Raw genomic sequence first — 15,220 nt, 5'->3', positions numbered from 1 at the left:
TTTTTAATGACCTTTAGGTGAATAAACAAGATTGACCTAAAATGAGTCTTCTTCGTCTTCTCATTCCACAACATGAAGCGGTACAACAGAAGACAAAGAGGTCTGTCTTCTCTCCTTCTTCTTCGTCTCTCTTTCCTTCTCCCTCTCCTTCTCTCTCTCACTCTTACTCTCTCACTGTCTCATCTTCCTCTCTTTCTTCTTTATCATCAATTTCATTCTCTTGTTCGGCATTGCAGAACAGAACATAACATTGATATTGGGACTGATTTTTCCCTCACTCTCTCATCTTCCTCTTTTTCTTCTTTGTCATCAATCTAATTTTTCGGACTGATATTATGATTTTTCGGACTGATATTATGATTTTCGGACTGATATTGTGATTTTCGGGTCTGATATATTCTAATTTTTGGACTGATTTTGGAATTGATTTTCGGGACTGGTATACTCTGAATTTCAGACTGATGTTGGAACTGATTTTTGGATTTTGGGACTGATATTCTGATTTTGTATTTTTTGGGGACTGATATTATAATTTTGGGTATTGATCATCTGGTTCAGGAGGGTATAGTAGTTTCGTGACTGAGTCTCTCTCTCACGATCTACTTACTCTTGGTGTCTCTCACGTTTCACACAACACCACCGGCAACAGTCCTTCATTCTTCGCTTCCAATTCTTTTTCTTCTTCTTCTTCTCTCTCTCTCTCTCTCTCTCTCTCTCTCTCACGTTAGATCAACTGACTGTTTGCATTGCTCTGCTCGGAAATTTTCTGATCAATTTCGATCAGATTTCACTTTGAATTTTAGGCAAGAGACTACTGTTAGATGACTCAACCATTTTTTGTACATAATTCTGTTTTATTTTGGTTCATGTTGATTTCATTTTCTGTGTTTGTATTGGTTTTTGAATTCCATCTAATTGTTAGACCATATTTTCTTGTCTTTCTAAGTTACGCCAAAAAGTTGAAATCCTCGAAAAATATGGACCTGAAGCCTTGAGAAATATCTGCAACTCTGTACACCTTTCGTGTTGGAACATTGAACTCTCTGAATTTTGTAAATTATTAATCCTTGCTTTTCTACAAACATATTGTTATAAGTTAAAAAAATTTGGAATCCTATACCTGATTCACAATGTGTATTTCCCAGGGAGTTTTTAAGTGCCAAAAGCTAGTGACAAAAATTAGCACGCTCCACTTTATTATAATTTAAACGTTGCCTATGTCAGATAGGATCAGCTCTGCTTTGATTTCATAGTCATGCCGATTTTCTAGTGGTTATCATTTACTCTATTTTGGCAATTAAAAAAAAAGTTAGCTTATTGGTTTATTTGGGTCACATCACTTCTTTACTACTTTTTTCCACGTTTTTTGAAAAAATCAAAATGTTTTCTTTTTTCTTACTTCCCAAAATAGGCCGGACGTATGGTGTATCAAGAGTGTTCTTTCACCTATCCTTTCTCATTTTGCTTTCCCGCTATTGTTTTTCTATCAATATGGCCAATCTGATTATTATCTGTTAACTTTACTTGGTAATACTGTTTTATGTTTTTAATCCTGTGGCAATTGCCTCTAAGAACACGTCATTTGCTTTCTTCATTTTGATGGCCCTTGTCGCCTTCTTTAACAAGCCCTTGAGCTTCCTTTGCCCCACATTCAAGTTAAGTTTATTATATCATGCTTTTGTTTGAACTGAGATTTTTTAGCTCCTTCTGTTGAGTAGCTTCTATAGGTAGTGTTATTTCCTTCTTGGTGATTAGTGGAGACTCAGCCACCAGTTTTCATATCCTTCCGTTGGATTGTTTACCATAATTTTTAATCAAAGACAAGTTTGCTTTTGGAGGTTGTTAGATCCATATTCAGATTGCATTTCTTAATATTCAGAGTGAGCATCTGACATAGAGATCTTGCAGGAACTAGCCAATGAAGTAAGGTTTTGGAGCGCATTTGGGTTTTATGCTTTTTTAACTTGGTGTGTTATTTGATTCTTTTGCTAATTCATTTTTCACCTCCTCTTTAACAAATTACTTGAGATGTTTGTTTGACTCATCGGATTTTTATTTGATGGTAAGACTAAAAATTAATTTTTAATCGCAATCTAACTTAATTTTTATTTGATGGTAAAAATTGCAATCTAACTTAATTTTTATTTGATGGTAAGACTAAAAATTAATGAGATTGCAAAGATATATTTAAATATAAATTTAGGTTAACTGGTCATTATCTATATTATTATATTTAAATATAAGTTTAAGTTAACTGATCATTATTTGTATTATTAATAATTTGATCATATAACATTCATTTCATGTCCACTCTCCATTAATTTCATGTATAGTGCGATTTTAATTTAAACTTTGATTTACAATTCAAATGTTATGGGTTATTGGCTAATGCAAAGAGATAAAAACGCTGCAATCATTCGTTGGGGGCAATTACTACATTAAGAAAGCTTTGACTATATTTTAGGGCATTTTTAATTTATTTATCAAGTTAGTCATTTTAGTTTCTACACCGATGATCTTGAAACTATATAACCTTATTAAATTTAATAAGTCTGGTTGTCAAAAAAATGGGACTAGATACGTCATTTAGCAACTTGACTATTTTAGTTGATTTTTTAATTTTTTTTATGAAATGAAAAAGAATTATGTTTTGGATGATTTGTGGATTTTTTTTAGTTGATTTTCAGAGTCAATTTAAACTGTTTTGTGTAGTTTCTATTTATAGTTTATTAGGTAAGAATAGTTTAAGAGCAATGCTACGTCTATTTAAAGTCTTGCTAACAATATTACTAAAAACATATATGTTTAAATATCATTGGATGATTAATATCATTAATTTTTTAACAACCAATCACATTTGGCCTATTATATTTTTGGTAAGATTTTTAGTAAGTTTGTAGTATAGGTAGAATTATTCATAGTTTAAATAAGTTGAAACAAAAATTGATTATTTCAAAGTTTAGGAAAGCTGTTTTGATTTTTGTTTTTATTTTTAGTATGCAATAAATTGCACCAAACACTATATATGCTTTAACTAAACATTGTCTATTTAAATTTTAATAAAAAATTCAAAGTGCACAGTGAGACCTATCAAATGTGTAAGTCTCACCCCATATGTGAGTTGTGCCTTATTCTGTGATCAAATTTTATGCATATAAAAAGTTTAAATCCACTTTTCTGATTAGTTCTGTTTGTATAGATAATAATTGTGTATTTCGAAAGCATACTATGTTTGTGGTGATGCTGTAAAAGGGTATCCTTTTGTTGCACCAAATGATAATAACCTCACATTAAAGGCCATTAATTGGTGCATTAGCAAAAGTCTTAGGTTATTAAAGCACCAGAATGCAAAGTTTGAGATGTAAAATTTAATATTCTTAATACATTTTTGTAGTTAAGTATGATTTTTAGTTTAAAATAAGGAAATTTAAACTCTAACATTAAGAATGGTTTTGTTTAGTTTCACTTTAAATAATTTTATTTAAAATACTTTTTAAAACAAAAGCAATCGAAAATTGAAAAACAGCCATCAAGGCCAATAGGATGTTGGTATCCATATCTCTGCATATATCTCTGTACCAAACAATTACTTCTACATCCATTGTAATTTACAATTCATGAGTAAAAATAGAGAGAATTTTTTTTTCCTTTGTGGAAGATCATCATATAATTTGACTTATAGTTAAATTAAAAAAATGTATTACAATAATTATAAAAACTTCAACTTCCATTAAACAAATAATTAAAATACATATACATACTCATCATAGAGAAGTACACACAAGAACATAATCTGAATTTCATGATTCTACCCTTGTAGGCCCTATTTGTGAGCTGTTTTGTTCTTTAATTTCGCCATATTGGTTCAAGGTTTGGCTTTTCTGAGAGAAAATATTATTTTTTTTATTATTTCTCAATGTTTACCTAATGTTTTGAGCATTCATGATATGACAAACACTTAGATGACTCAAGGAACTATTTGACATGTAAACACTAGAAGACCAAATGCGATGATTAGGGATGGTTGCTATATTTGGTTTCAAAATCTCAATTTTATGTCTAACTCAATAAAGAAATACGTCAAATAGCTAAAATAGATGAATATGCTTTTCCAAGAATAAGTAATCTAATATGTAACAATTTCAAGACAACAATTTATATAGCAATTGTAATCTATATATCAATTTCATCACTTACTATATGATTTTTTTTTCACCCTTTACTCTAAATTGCATATTTTACTTAAATAGTAATTCTTGTATATCACTTACTATTGTGATGCATCATTTGGTCATGAAAGGGATGTGGAACCATAATCTTGTGGGTCACCAAAAGATATCGAACCATAATCTTGTAAATTCTCTAATTCAAAGGAATCTCACATAACCATGGCTTTGTAGGTGACCAAATATGGACAAGAGTTGGATGTTACTTAAGAATAGGATGAGTTCCCAGTATCGAGATGGGGTGAAGGCTTTTGTTCAATTTGTAATATGAATGTAGGGCCAAATGATAAGATTCGTTGCCCATGTATGGACTGTTTGAATTGTGAATGACATACTTGTAAAATTGTGGAGTATCATTTAGTTGTGAAAGGGATGTCCCCTTCTTATAAGACTTGGGTGCATCACGGGGAATTTGTTCCCATGAATCAATCTCATGCATTGAATGATGACAACCACAATGACTTTGGAAATGTTGGGGATAGAATGGAAGCAGAGATATGTGAAGATCAAGATGAAATTCTAAATTTGTTAGAAGATGTTTACATGGGGACTACCATAAATGATGATGAAAATGAAGAGGATGAGGAGGACGGTGACAATGACAATGACAATGACGATGACGTGGCTAACAATGTTGAAAAAGAGGGCGTGCCCAACTTTAACAAATTGTTGAATGATGCTCAAAGAGAGTTGTACCCTGGGTGTCGTAAGTTTTCTCTTTTATCATTTGTTGTTAAGATGCTTCATGTGAAGGTGTTGAACAAGTGGAGCAATAAGTCTCTCAACATGTTGTTGGGGATATCAAAGGACCTTCTACCGGTAAGTGATCAAGTGATTCTATGGACCCTTTATGATGCAAAAAAATTCTTACGTGCCTTAGGCTTAGGATATGTGTCGATTCATGCATGCAAGTATGATTGTGCACTTTTCTGGAAAGAGAATGCAAATTTAGAGAATTGTCCGATTTGTTAAGAGTCTAGATACAAGTCGAATTATGGAAAAGGTAAAAAAATTCCTCACAAGACCTTAAGATACTTCCCGTTGACATCAAGGTTGCAGAGATTATATATGTCGAGAAAAACAACAATAGATATGAGATGGCATAAAGAGAAACGAGTATATGATGGGATATTGAGACACCCGGCTGATGGTGAGGCATGGAAGGATTTTGATAGGCAACATCCTTTGTTTTCCCAAGAGAGTCGAAATGTGAGGCTAGGGTTGGCCACTGATGGTTTCAATCCTTTTGGAAACATGAACAACTCGTACAGTATGTGGCCTGTGATTGTTATGCCTTACAACTTGCCTCCTTGGAAATGTATGAAACAATCATTTAGTATGCTGTCATTGCTTATCCCTAGACCACAAGCACCAGGGAGAGATATCGATGTTTACATGCGACCATTAATTGATGAGTTGAAGGAGTTGTGGGAAGATGGTGTGCTTACTTATGATGCCTTAACTGAATTAAGTTTTCAAATGCATGCAGCTGTTATGTGGACAATTAATGACTTTCCTGAATATGGAAACTTGTCAGGATGGAGTACGAAAGGTTATTTGGCTTGTCCCACTTGTAACAAAAATGCTTCCTCACAATAGTTGAGAGGCAAGATAGGGTACACAGGCGCTCGTCGTTACCTGCCTGATGACCACCCTTGGCGGAGGAGTCGATTTTATAATGGTAAGACTGAGTTCTTGTCAAGACCTTTAGAGTTATCAGGGGAACAAATCTTAGAACAATTGGATTCAGGGACATTCAAACCATTTGGAAAGCATCCAACCAATAAGAAAAGAAAAAAGGAAAATCCAGTATTGAACTGGACAAAAAAAAGCATCCTCTTTGAGTTGCCCTATTGGAAAACACTTAAACTCCGACACAACCTCGATGTTATGCACATAGAGAAGAATATATGTGATAGTTTGCTTAGAACATTACTGAGTATAGATGGGAAGAACAAAGACACAGAAAAAGCACGCATGGATTTGGAAGATATGAAAATAAGGAAGGAGTTGCACTTAAAAAGGCATGTTGATGGGTCTTTTGAAAAGCCCCCAGCATTGTACACTTTGTTCTCAGATGAAAGATATGGTTTTTGTGAGTTTTTAAAGTCAATTAAGTATCCTGATGGTTATGCAGCAAACATCTCAAGATGTGTGAACACAAAAGGTGATAAGTTAATAGGCCTAAAAAGTCATGATTGTGATGTCCTCATACAGCGACTTCTTCTCATTGGAATGCGTGGATATCTTCACAATGATATTTGTGTCGCATTATTTGAGGTTGGAAATTTCTTCCAAGAGCTTTGGTCGAAGACATTGAAGATGAAGAATTTGGAAATATAAGAAGATCGCATAATATTCATACTATACAAGTTAGAAAAATTTTTTCCACCAGCGTTTTTTGATGTGATGGTCCATTTGGCGATTCATTTGCCGCGTGAAGCCATTCTTGGTGGGCCTGTGCAATATCGATGGATGTACCCCATTGAAAGGTACTTACTAACTTATTAAAACACTAGAATACTTAAATTGTAGCACAACCTGTATATATATTTATAAAAATGTGAGTGTGTGTGTAATAAGATTATTCTATTGTTTGTTTCATAGGCTACTTGGAACTTTAAAAGGATATGTTACAAATCGAGCTCGTCCAGAAGGTTCGATCATAGAAGCTTATGTTGTCAAGGAGTGTCTCACATTTTGCTCAATGTATCTGGGTGGGATTGAAACTGTATTTAATCGTGAGGAACGGAATGTCGATGTTAGTGTGCATGAGTCGGGGTTAGAGGTCTTCGCGCAAAATGTTCGTCATTTTGGGCTAATTACAAGGGTTTCTAACGTGTCTCAAAAAGAATGTGAAATGGCTCATTGGTTTGTCTTGAATAATAGCCTCGAGCTTGACCATTATCTAGAGTACGTTCTTAATATTGTTTTTTTTTTTTTTTTTTGTAGAATTATGTTTTCAATATAATATGTTACTTATGAATCATATGTTTGTAAGTAGGCAACATAAGAATCTTTTAGAAAATGAAGGTGTACGTGACATCACAAATAGACAGAAAAAGTAATTCCCCAAGTGGTTCAAAGAACATGTAAGATATAATCCCAAACTTTATTCAGCTACACTTATATGAATACTAACATAATGATTGAAATTGATGTCGTTATGTAGATGAACCAATTACGAGCTGAAGGATTACCAGAAGCAACTGATGATTTGTGGTCATTAGCAAATGGTCCTAGTGTGAATGTTAATTTTTATTCAGCTTGCATTTCCAATGGTGTTCGATTTCATAGTAAGGATCGTGATAGTAGTCATATATGCCAAAATAGTCGGTTAGTTGTGGAAGGGGAGCATGAGAGACAAACAATTAACTTTTATGGGTACTTGAATAGAGTGTGGGAGATGCATTACATACTTGGACATCGAGTTGTTTTATTCCAATGCGAATGGTTCAATACCGGTAGCAATAGAACATTACATACCGATACACATTGCACAAGTATTGATGTTAGAAGTCGATGGTATAAAGATGATCCATTTGTCTTACCAAGTCATGTGAAACAAGTTTTCTACGTTGATGATACAAAGTTAGGCGGACATTGCAAAGTCGTAGAAAGACTACAACATCGAGGAATATGGGATGTACCAGAACAAGATAGCTTTGAACCTGATAATGTATTGCAACAAAATGAAACAACTGATGTTGTCCTAGTGAGCGTTGAAGACCCCGTGACAATCTCACTTCATAGGAATGACATTGATCCTCAAATTATCCCAAGTGAGGTGGTTTTACAATCAGTTAGTCGAGCACACAACGATGGTGTTGATGAGGAAGAACGGTGTGATAATGAAGATGATTACTACGAGCATTGACTATCCGATAAGATGAGCTACATAATCATTTTGATTGTAATATAGATTTTGACATAGAACTTTAATTGTTGTGTCATTTTTATGTTTTTATGACACTGTTGTTTAAGTGCCTTTGAGTTTGAGTATAATGACAATTCAAAAAGATTTTTTTTTGTTTTGTTTTGTTTTGTATATGTGTGTTTGTGTGTGTTCCTATCTGTCTCTCTCTTTGTCTATTTTATTTTTTTTGTTTCTTATGTTATGTTATTCTTTAGTTATCACTTATGTTATGATATTGATTCTATTATATAGCCATTGATATTAATGTAATTGCTTATTGTACATATGCTTCACACATGTAATTGTTGAGTTGTTGTGCTAGATGGCAGGCCCTGGTAAAGTTCGACGTGCAGCATCATCCAAAGTTCCTCTACCTTCCCAACAAGCTGCAGCTAGAATTGCTGCCCCTACTCAGTATGCATCACCTATTTTAACCCCATCTACTCAGAGTGTACCATCTACAAATGCTCTAAGTATCCAGCCTGCACCACCGACAAATGCAACTACTACCCAGGTTGCACCATCTACAGATGCAACTACAACCCAGGCTGCACCATCTACAAATGTAGCTACTACTCAGGCTGCACCATCTACAAATGCAACTACTACCCATGATGTACCATCTACCACTAGGTTGCGTACTCGTTCTAGACAAGTCAAGGGTCAGACTCGAGGGAAGAGCATAGCACGTCTCATAGCTAACAATGGTGGTAAAAAACTTCCTGTTTGGATCCCTGCAGATGCAAAGGTGCCATAGGGCCTTATGCCACTCTATTTGCGAATGAACTTGGCTTACAGATAAGGATGGCAACTCTAATCATTGGTATAAAAAAGTGGGGCAAGATTGATGAGATTCATAAAGCCCCAATCATTCAAGCAGTTTGGGTACATGTATTTGCTACTTTTTAGATAATTAGATTATCACCATTACTTGCATTTTGATATTAATAAAAGCATTCATTATATTTGTAGGATAAATTTGAGATTGTTGATTATGATGAGGATGAAGAGGTTCAGAAAGGAGTCAATAAAAAGTGTAAAACTCTTTACAGAAGTTGGCGTAACAAGATGAATACTCATTACTCGAAGTTGGTAGATGCTGGTGTTGACCCTTATAGTAAACCATACAAAGGGGTCGATTCTGAGGCTTGGGTATACATGATCGATCATGTATGGCTTGATGACGATTATCAAGTAAAATTTTCTAATTTAAAGAATCATGTTGTAATTTCAATTTAATTTTACTAATCAATTAATTTTGCAGAACTTGGCTAAAAAAGCAAGGGATAGTCAAGTGAGGTTACCATATAATCATACAATGGGCTCCAAGTCATTTCAAGCTGCAATGTATAAATAGGTGATGCATTTATTATATCTAACATAATGATTGAAATTAATTATGTGTGCTTACTTTTAAATGGAATTAGGGTACCGAGAAGACTGACTTTGTAGACTTCTACAAAGATTCCCATTGGAGCAAGAGAAAGTCGGATTGGGTAGCCCCAATATGTGGTCAATTACATGTAAGTATGCTAATTAATAGAGTTACATATTTATGTAAATGATGGTATTTGTTGAAGTTGCTTACAAATTGATAGGAAGCTTTGAAAAAGCGACATGAAGAGTCTTTAGAGCCTGGGGCAATACCTTTAACTTAGGAGTAGCTGTCAATCAAGATTCTTGGAAAGAAATCGGGATACTTAAAAGGCTTTGGAGTTGGTCCAAAACCATCATCATCCAGATCTTCTGTTACTGCATAAGCACATACTGAGGTGGTTTCGAGCCTACAAAAAGAACTAGAGTGTAGACACCCCATTTTTGACCGACCTTAAGACTCAGACGTCGCCAGTTGAGCACTTGGTGATATTGCATGTTGTGCTTGTTCAGAAGTCTTAGAGTCGCGGCTGTGAGCCCTGCCTCCGGACTTCCGAACCCTCTTCTATGCTATTGCCTCGGTTTGCGTGCCCGTGTGAACGCATTTCGAGGCACTTCATTTTCATCCATCGGCCTCTTATGTGAGTGTGGCTGAAGCTCTCTCATGTTAGTATAAGTCCATGTTGCATTCTATATGCCATTTCTATGCCATTGCATTGCATATGCCATTGCCTCGGTTTGCGTGCCCGTGTGCACGCGTTTCGAGGCACTTCATTTTCATCCATCGGCTTCTTATGTGAGTGTGGCTGAGGCTCTCTCATGTTAGTATAAGTCCATGTTGCATTCTATATGCCATTTCTATGCCATTGCATTGCATATGCCATTGCCTCGGTTTGCGTGCCCGTGTGCACGCATTTTGAGGCACTTCATTTTCATCCATCGACCTCTTATGTGAGTGTGGCTAAGGCTCTCTCATGTTAGTATAAGTCCATGTTGCATTCTATATGCCATTTCTATGCCATTGCATTGCATATGCCATTGCCTCGGTTTGCGTGCCTGTGTGCACGCATTTCGAGGCACTTCATTTTCATCCATCGGCCTCTTATGTGAGTGTGGCTGAGACTCTCTCATGTTAGTATAAGTCCATGTTACATTCTATATGCCATTTCTATGCCATTGCATTGCATATCCCATTGCCTCAGTTTGCGTGCCCGTGTGCACGCATTTCGAGACACTTTATTTTCATCCACCGGCCTCTTATGTGAGTGTGGCTGAGGCTCTCTCATGTTAGTATAAGTCCATGTTGCATTCTATATGCCATTTCTATGCCATTGCATTGCATATGCCATTGCCTCGGTTTGTGTGCCCGTGTGCACGCATTTCGAGGCACTTCATTTTCATCCATCGACTTCTTATGTGAGTGTGGATGAGGCTCTTTCATGTTAGTATAAGTCCATGTTGCATTTTATATGTCATTTCCATGCCATTGCATTGCGTATGCCATTGCCTCGGTTTGCGTACCCGTGTGCACGCGTTTCGAGGCACTTCATTTTCATCCATCGGCATCCTATGTGAGTGTGGCTGAGGCTCTCTCATGTTGGTATAAGCCCATATCATGTTTTCATGTCATTTGCATTGCGTATGCCGTTGCCTCAGTTTGCGTGCCCGTGTGCACGCATTTCGAGGCACTTTGTTTTCATCCATCGGCCTCTTATGTGAGTGTGGCTGAGGGTCTGTCATGTTAGTGTAAGCCCATATCATTTCCATGTCATTTGCATTGCGTATGTCATTCTCTCGGTTTGCGTGCCCGTGTGCACGCATTTCGAGACATCTCATTTTCACAGCATAGTGCATACTAGGTTGTATCTTAGATCGCATTTATGCATTCTCTCGGTTTGCGTGCCCGTGTGCACGCATTTCGAGGCATCTCCTTTTCACAGCATAGTGCATACTAGGTTGTATCTTAGATCGCATTCATGCATTCCCTCGGTTTGCGTGCCCGTGTGCACGCATTTCGAGACATCTCATTTTCATAGCATTGTGCATACTAGGTTGTATCTTAGATCGCATTCATGCATTTCCTCGGTTTGCGTATCCGTGTGCACGTATTTCGAGGCATCTCATTTCCGTAGCATTGTGTATGTTAGGATTGTGTCTTAGTTGCATTCATGCATATCATGCATATTGCATCGTGTTCGGGATAGGAGTTAGCCCGGGCACGAGAAACGAGGTGTGTTTCGTACTCCGAGTGACAGAACGTGTCTCAATTCCCCAGTCACCGACACTCCGGATCATCCATGATGGAGTTAGGTCTTGTTGTGTTTTCATGTGCATTCATCCCATATTAAATTGTGCAATTCGACTCCTCGGCCATCATGCCTCGATATGCGTGATTGGTGGCACGAGGATCGAGGCATGCATATATTTGTGAAAATACATTGCTATGCCCCTTTCCTGCTCTCTGTTGCAGCAAAATGAAGAATCAGCAACTTTTCGAAACTTGGCGCGCATTTCAAGAAAAGGTGTAAATAGAGGCTAATTGGGGCATCCCAGTGGATTTCCGCGCAAGCGCAAGGCAGCCCATGCATACATCATTCATCAGAAGCAAGGCAGTCCCTGGCTTGCACGCCAGTTTTACAGTTTTCTTAGTTAATTTGTTAATTAATTAGGAATTTGTATATTATTTGGACTGTAATATTCTTTTATTCGGGACTGTATATTTATTCGGACCCTCTGCGCGAGGGCATAATTGTAATAAGTGTGCGTGTGTGTGTTGTATGTCTTCCAACCCCACGTCTTTCTTCCCTTTTATTTATCTGCTTATGATGGTTAGATTAGGGCATATTTCAATTAGCATACAGTATGACAGCATGTTTGCATCATTCATCTGTTTTGCATGCACCGGGCTCGGCGCATCATACTAACTGCATTGTATTTCAATTTCAAAGTTGAATACGTGTTAGCTGTAGCATTCCATATGCCATGTTTAGAATAACCGAGCCTGCTATAGTTGCATTTTGCATGTGTTGCATTAGGCATTTTTGTATATTTAGGATTCATGCATGATTTTTAATGAGTTTCTGTTTTGGTTTGGAGTACTCGGTGAGTTTTATGCTTTAGCATCCTTGCATGCGTGTGAGTGACTGCCATAAATAGTATGCTTACCATGAGGCAATGTGCTTATATGATATAACTGCCTGAATGCCTGTGGGTGAAGGTTGGGTTGTTTAAATTGGAACAAATCATTGACTGTAAGTTTTAAGCCTACTTGCGAGTAGCAAACCATCTTTCAAAAACAAACATGAAATGTTTTGTTCCAATTCAGACGATCCAGTCTATACTTGTATGCTGTGCGCATCACATAGTAACCTAGGCTAATAACCGGAATAAGAACATATAATTTTTTAAAAATAGATATCATGGTTAGTAGAGGCCGATCTTTGATCGGGCGAGCGGGGGTGCTCACGAAGTAACCTTCCCTAATCGTACCCAAGTTCCCGAGCCGAGGCAACTTTGGTGATGACGGACACGCGGCCTTTGGCACTGAGTCAGGGTTTCCCAAATTTCCCATTAAAAAACATTTAGGTGGCAACTCTGTATCTGGCAAAGCAGTCCATGTTTGGCACTTCTTTTCAAAATCTGTTTTTCTCAAAACGATTTGCCGGATTTGGACTCTTTGGTTCAGACTTAGAACCGTGACAAATTTGAGAGTCCTGAGCTGTAGTGACCCCAATATGAACAGAACGGGAGCTCGTTCCTCCCGGGGCGTTCGGGGACGTCTACATAGAGTCATTGTAGAATTTGCTCGAGGTGCAGCAAGAACAAATTGCAGCCCAGAACCTAGTAGCACAAGAGCAAGCTAAAATGACTGAAATGCAAAACAAAAGATTTGAAGAGATTGAGAAGTTTATGATGACCAAGGATCGGGTAGGCATGTAGGTTGATGAAAATGATTATTCATCAGAGGAATCTTATTGACCAATGCTTTTGTAAGTATATTTTTCATAATTTACTTTTCAAATCACTACAATTATTTCATTTAATATGTCTGGTTGTGTTGAACAAACGGGACCTCGATTGGATCTCCGGTTAGAAAATTAGAAGGAAAATTGTAAAACACAAGACTTAAAAGGCCCGTTAGGGGGCCAAAATTGTGAAATGACCACCAAAACCACCGAAACTTGGCACAGACAGCTTGTTCAAGCCTAAATAGACTTGTAGGAAAAAGCGGGACCTCTATCGGATCTCCGGTTAGAAAATTAGAAGGAAAATTGTAAAACAAAACACTTAAAAGGCCCGTTCGGGGCCGAAATTTTGAAATGACCACCGAAACTACCGAAACTTGGCACGGACAGCTTATTCAAGCCTAAATAGACTTGTAGGAACAAACAGGACCTCAATTGGATCTCCGGTTAGAAAATTAGAAGGAAAACTGTAAAACACAAGACTTAAAAGGCCCGTTCGGGGGCTGAAATTATGAAATGACCACTGAAACCATCGAAACTTGGCACTGACAGCTTGTTCAAGCCTAAATAGAATTGTAGGAACAAACGGAACCTCGATTGGATTTCTGGTTAAAAAATTAGAAGGAAAAATGTAAAACACAAGACTTAAAAGGCTCGTTCGGGGGCCGAAATTTCGAAATGACCACCGAAACCACCGAAACTTGGCACGGATAGCTTGTTCCAACCTAAATAGACTTGTAGGAACAAACGAGACCTCGATTGGATTTCCGGTTAGAAAATTACAAAAAAAAATGTAAAACATAAGACTTAAAAGGTCCGTTCGGGGGCCGAAATTGCAAAATGACCACTGATACCATCGAAACTTGGCATGGGCAGCTTGTTCAAGCCTAAATAGACTTGTATGAGCAAACATCGCCTGATTAGACTTCCCGTTACAAAATTAAAATCAAAATTGTGAAGTTCATATTGAGGTTTTTTTTTTGTTTTTTTTGTCAATCTAATATTGTTTTTTCTTTTTTCATGTGACAGATTGGCAATGGTGGAAAATAGTTTGGGCTGCATCAGAAGATTTGATTTTGTGTTTTTGGAAATATTTTGACGTAGGATTTTGGTAAATGATTTATGGATTAAATGTTTAGCATCAAAATATTTGGTGTTGTGTTTTTGCAAATATTTTGACATAGGATTTTAGTAATTGACTTGTTGGTTAGATGTTTAACATCAAAATATTTTGTTGTAATTTTAAAAATATTTTGACATAGGATTTGGTAATGTATTTATGGGTTTGATGTTAGTAGTTTGTAAGTACTTTGGTATGCATGTTTTAGATTGTCAGAGAATTGTAATTATGTTTATTGGGATTTTTCATAGCTATTAATTTTGAATTAGTATGAATGTCTTGCGTAGGTGTATTATTATTTACATTACATTTGTGTATATATTGTGCACAGGAAAATAGGTGTTTTGGATTATTTTGAACAGGAAAATTATTAAAATCAAAATTTGTGTACTGAATTTTTAGTGACAGGTGATATTTTGGTCGCTGTTAATATATTTGGCGACAACATATTGTTTTTGTCGTTAAAAGTTAGTGGTTATTTCAAGAACTTTTAGCAACCAAAACTTACTCGTCGCTAAAAACGTGATTTTTAGCGACCAAATTAATTTTGTCGTTAAATAGTACTTTTGGCGACGCATTTATTTGTCGCTAAAACTACATAGCCTATCCAAATTTTAAC

This window comes from Camellia sinensis, chromosome 9, assembly GCF_055761805.1.
Source record: "Camellia sinensis isolate YWXY chromosome 9, ASM5576180v1, whole genome shotgun sequence".
NCBI lineage: Eukaryota > Viridiplantae > Streptophyta > Magnoliopsida > Ericales > Theaceae > Camellia > Camellia sinensis.
This window is presented reverse-complemented; position numbering follows the sequence as displayed.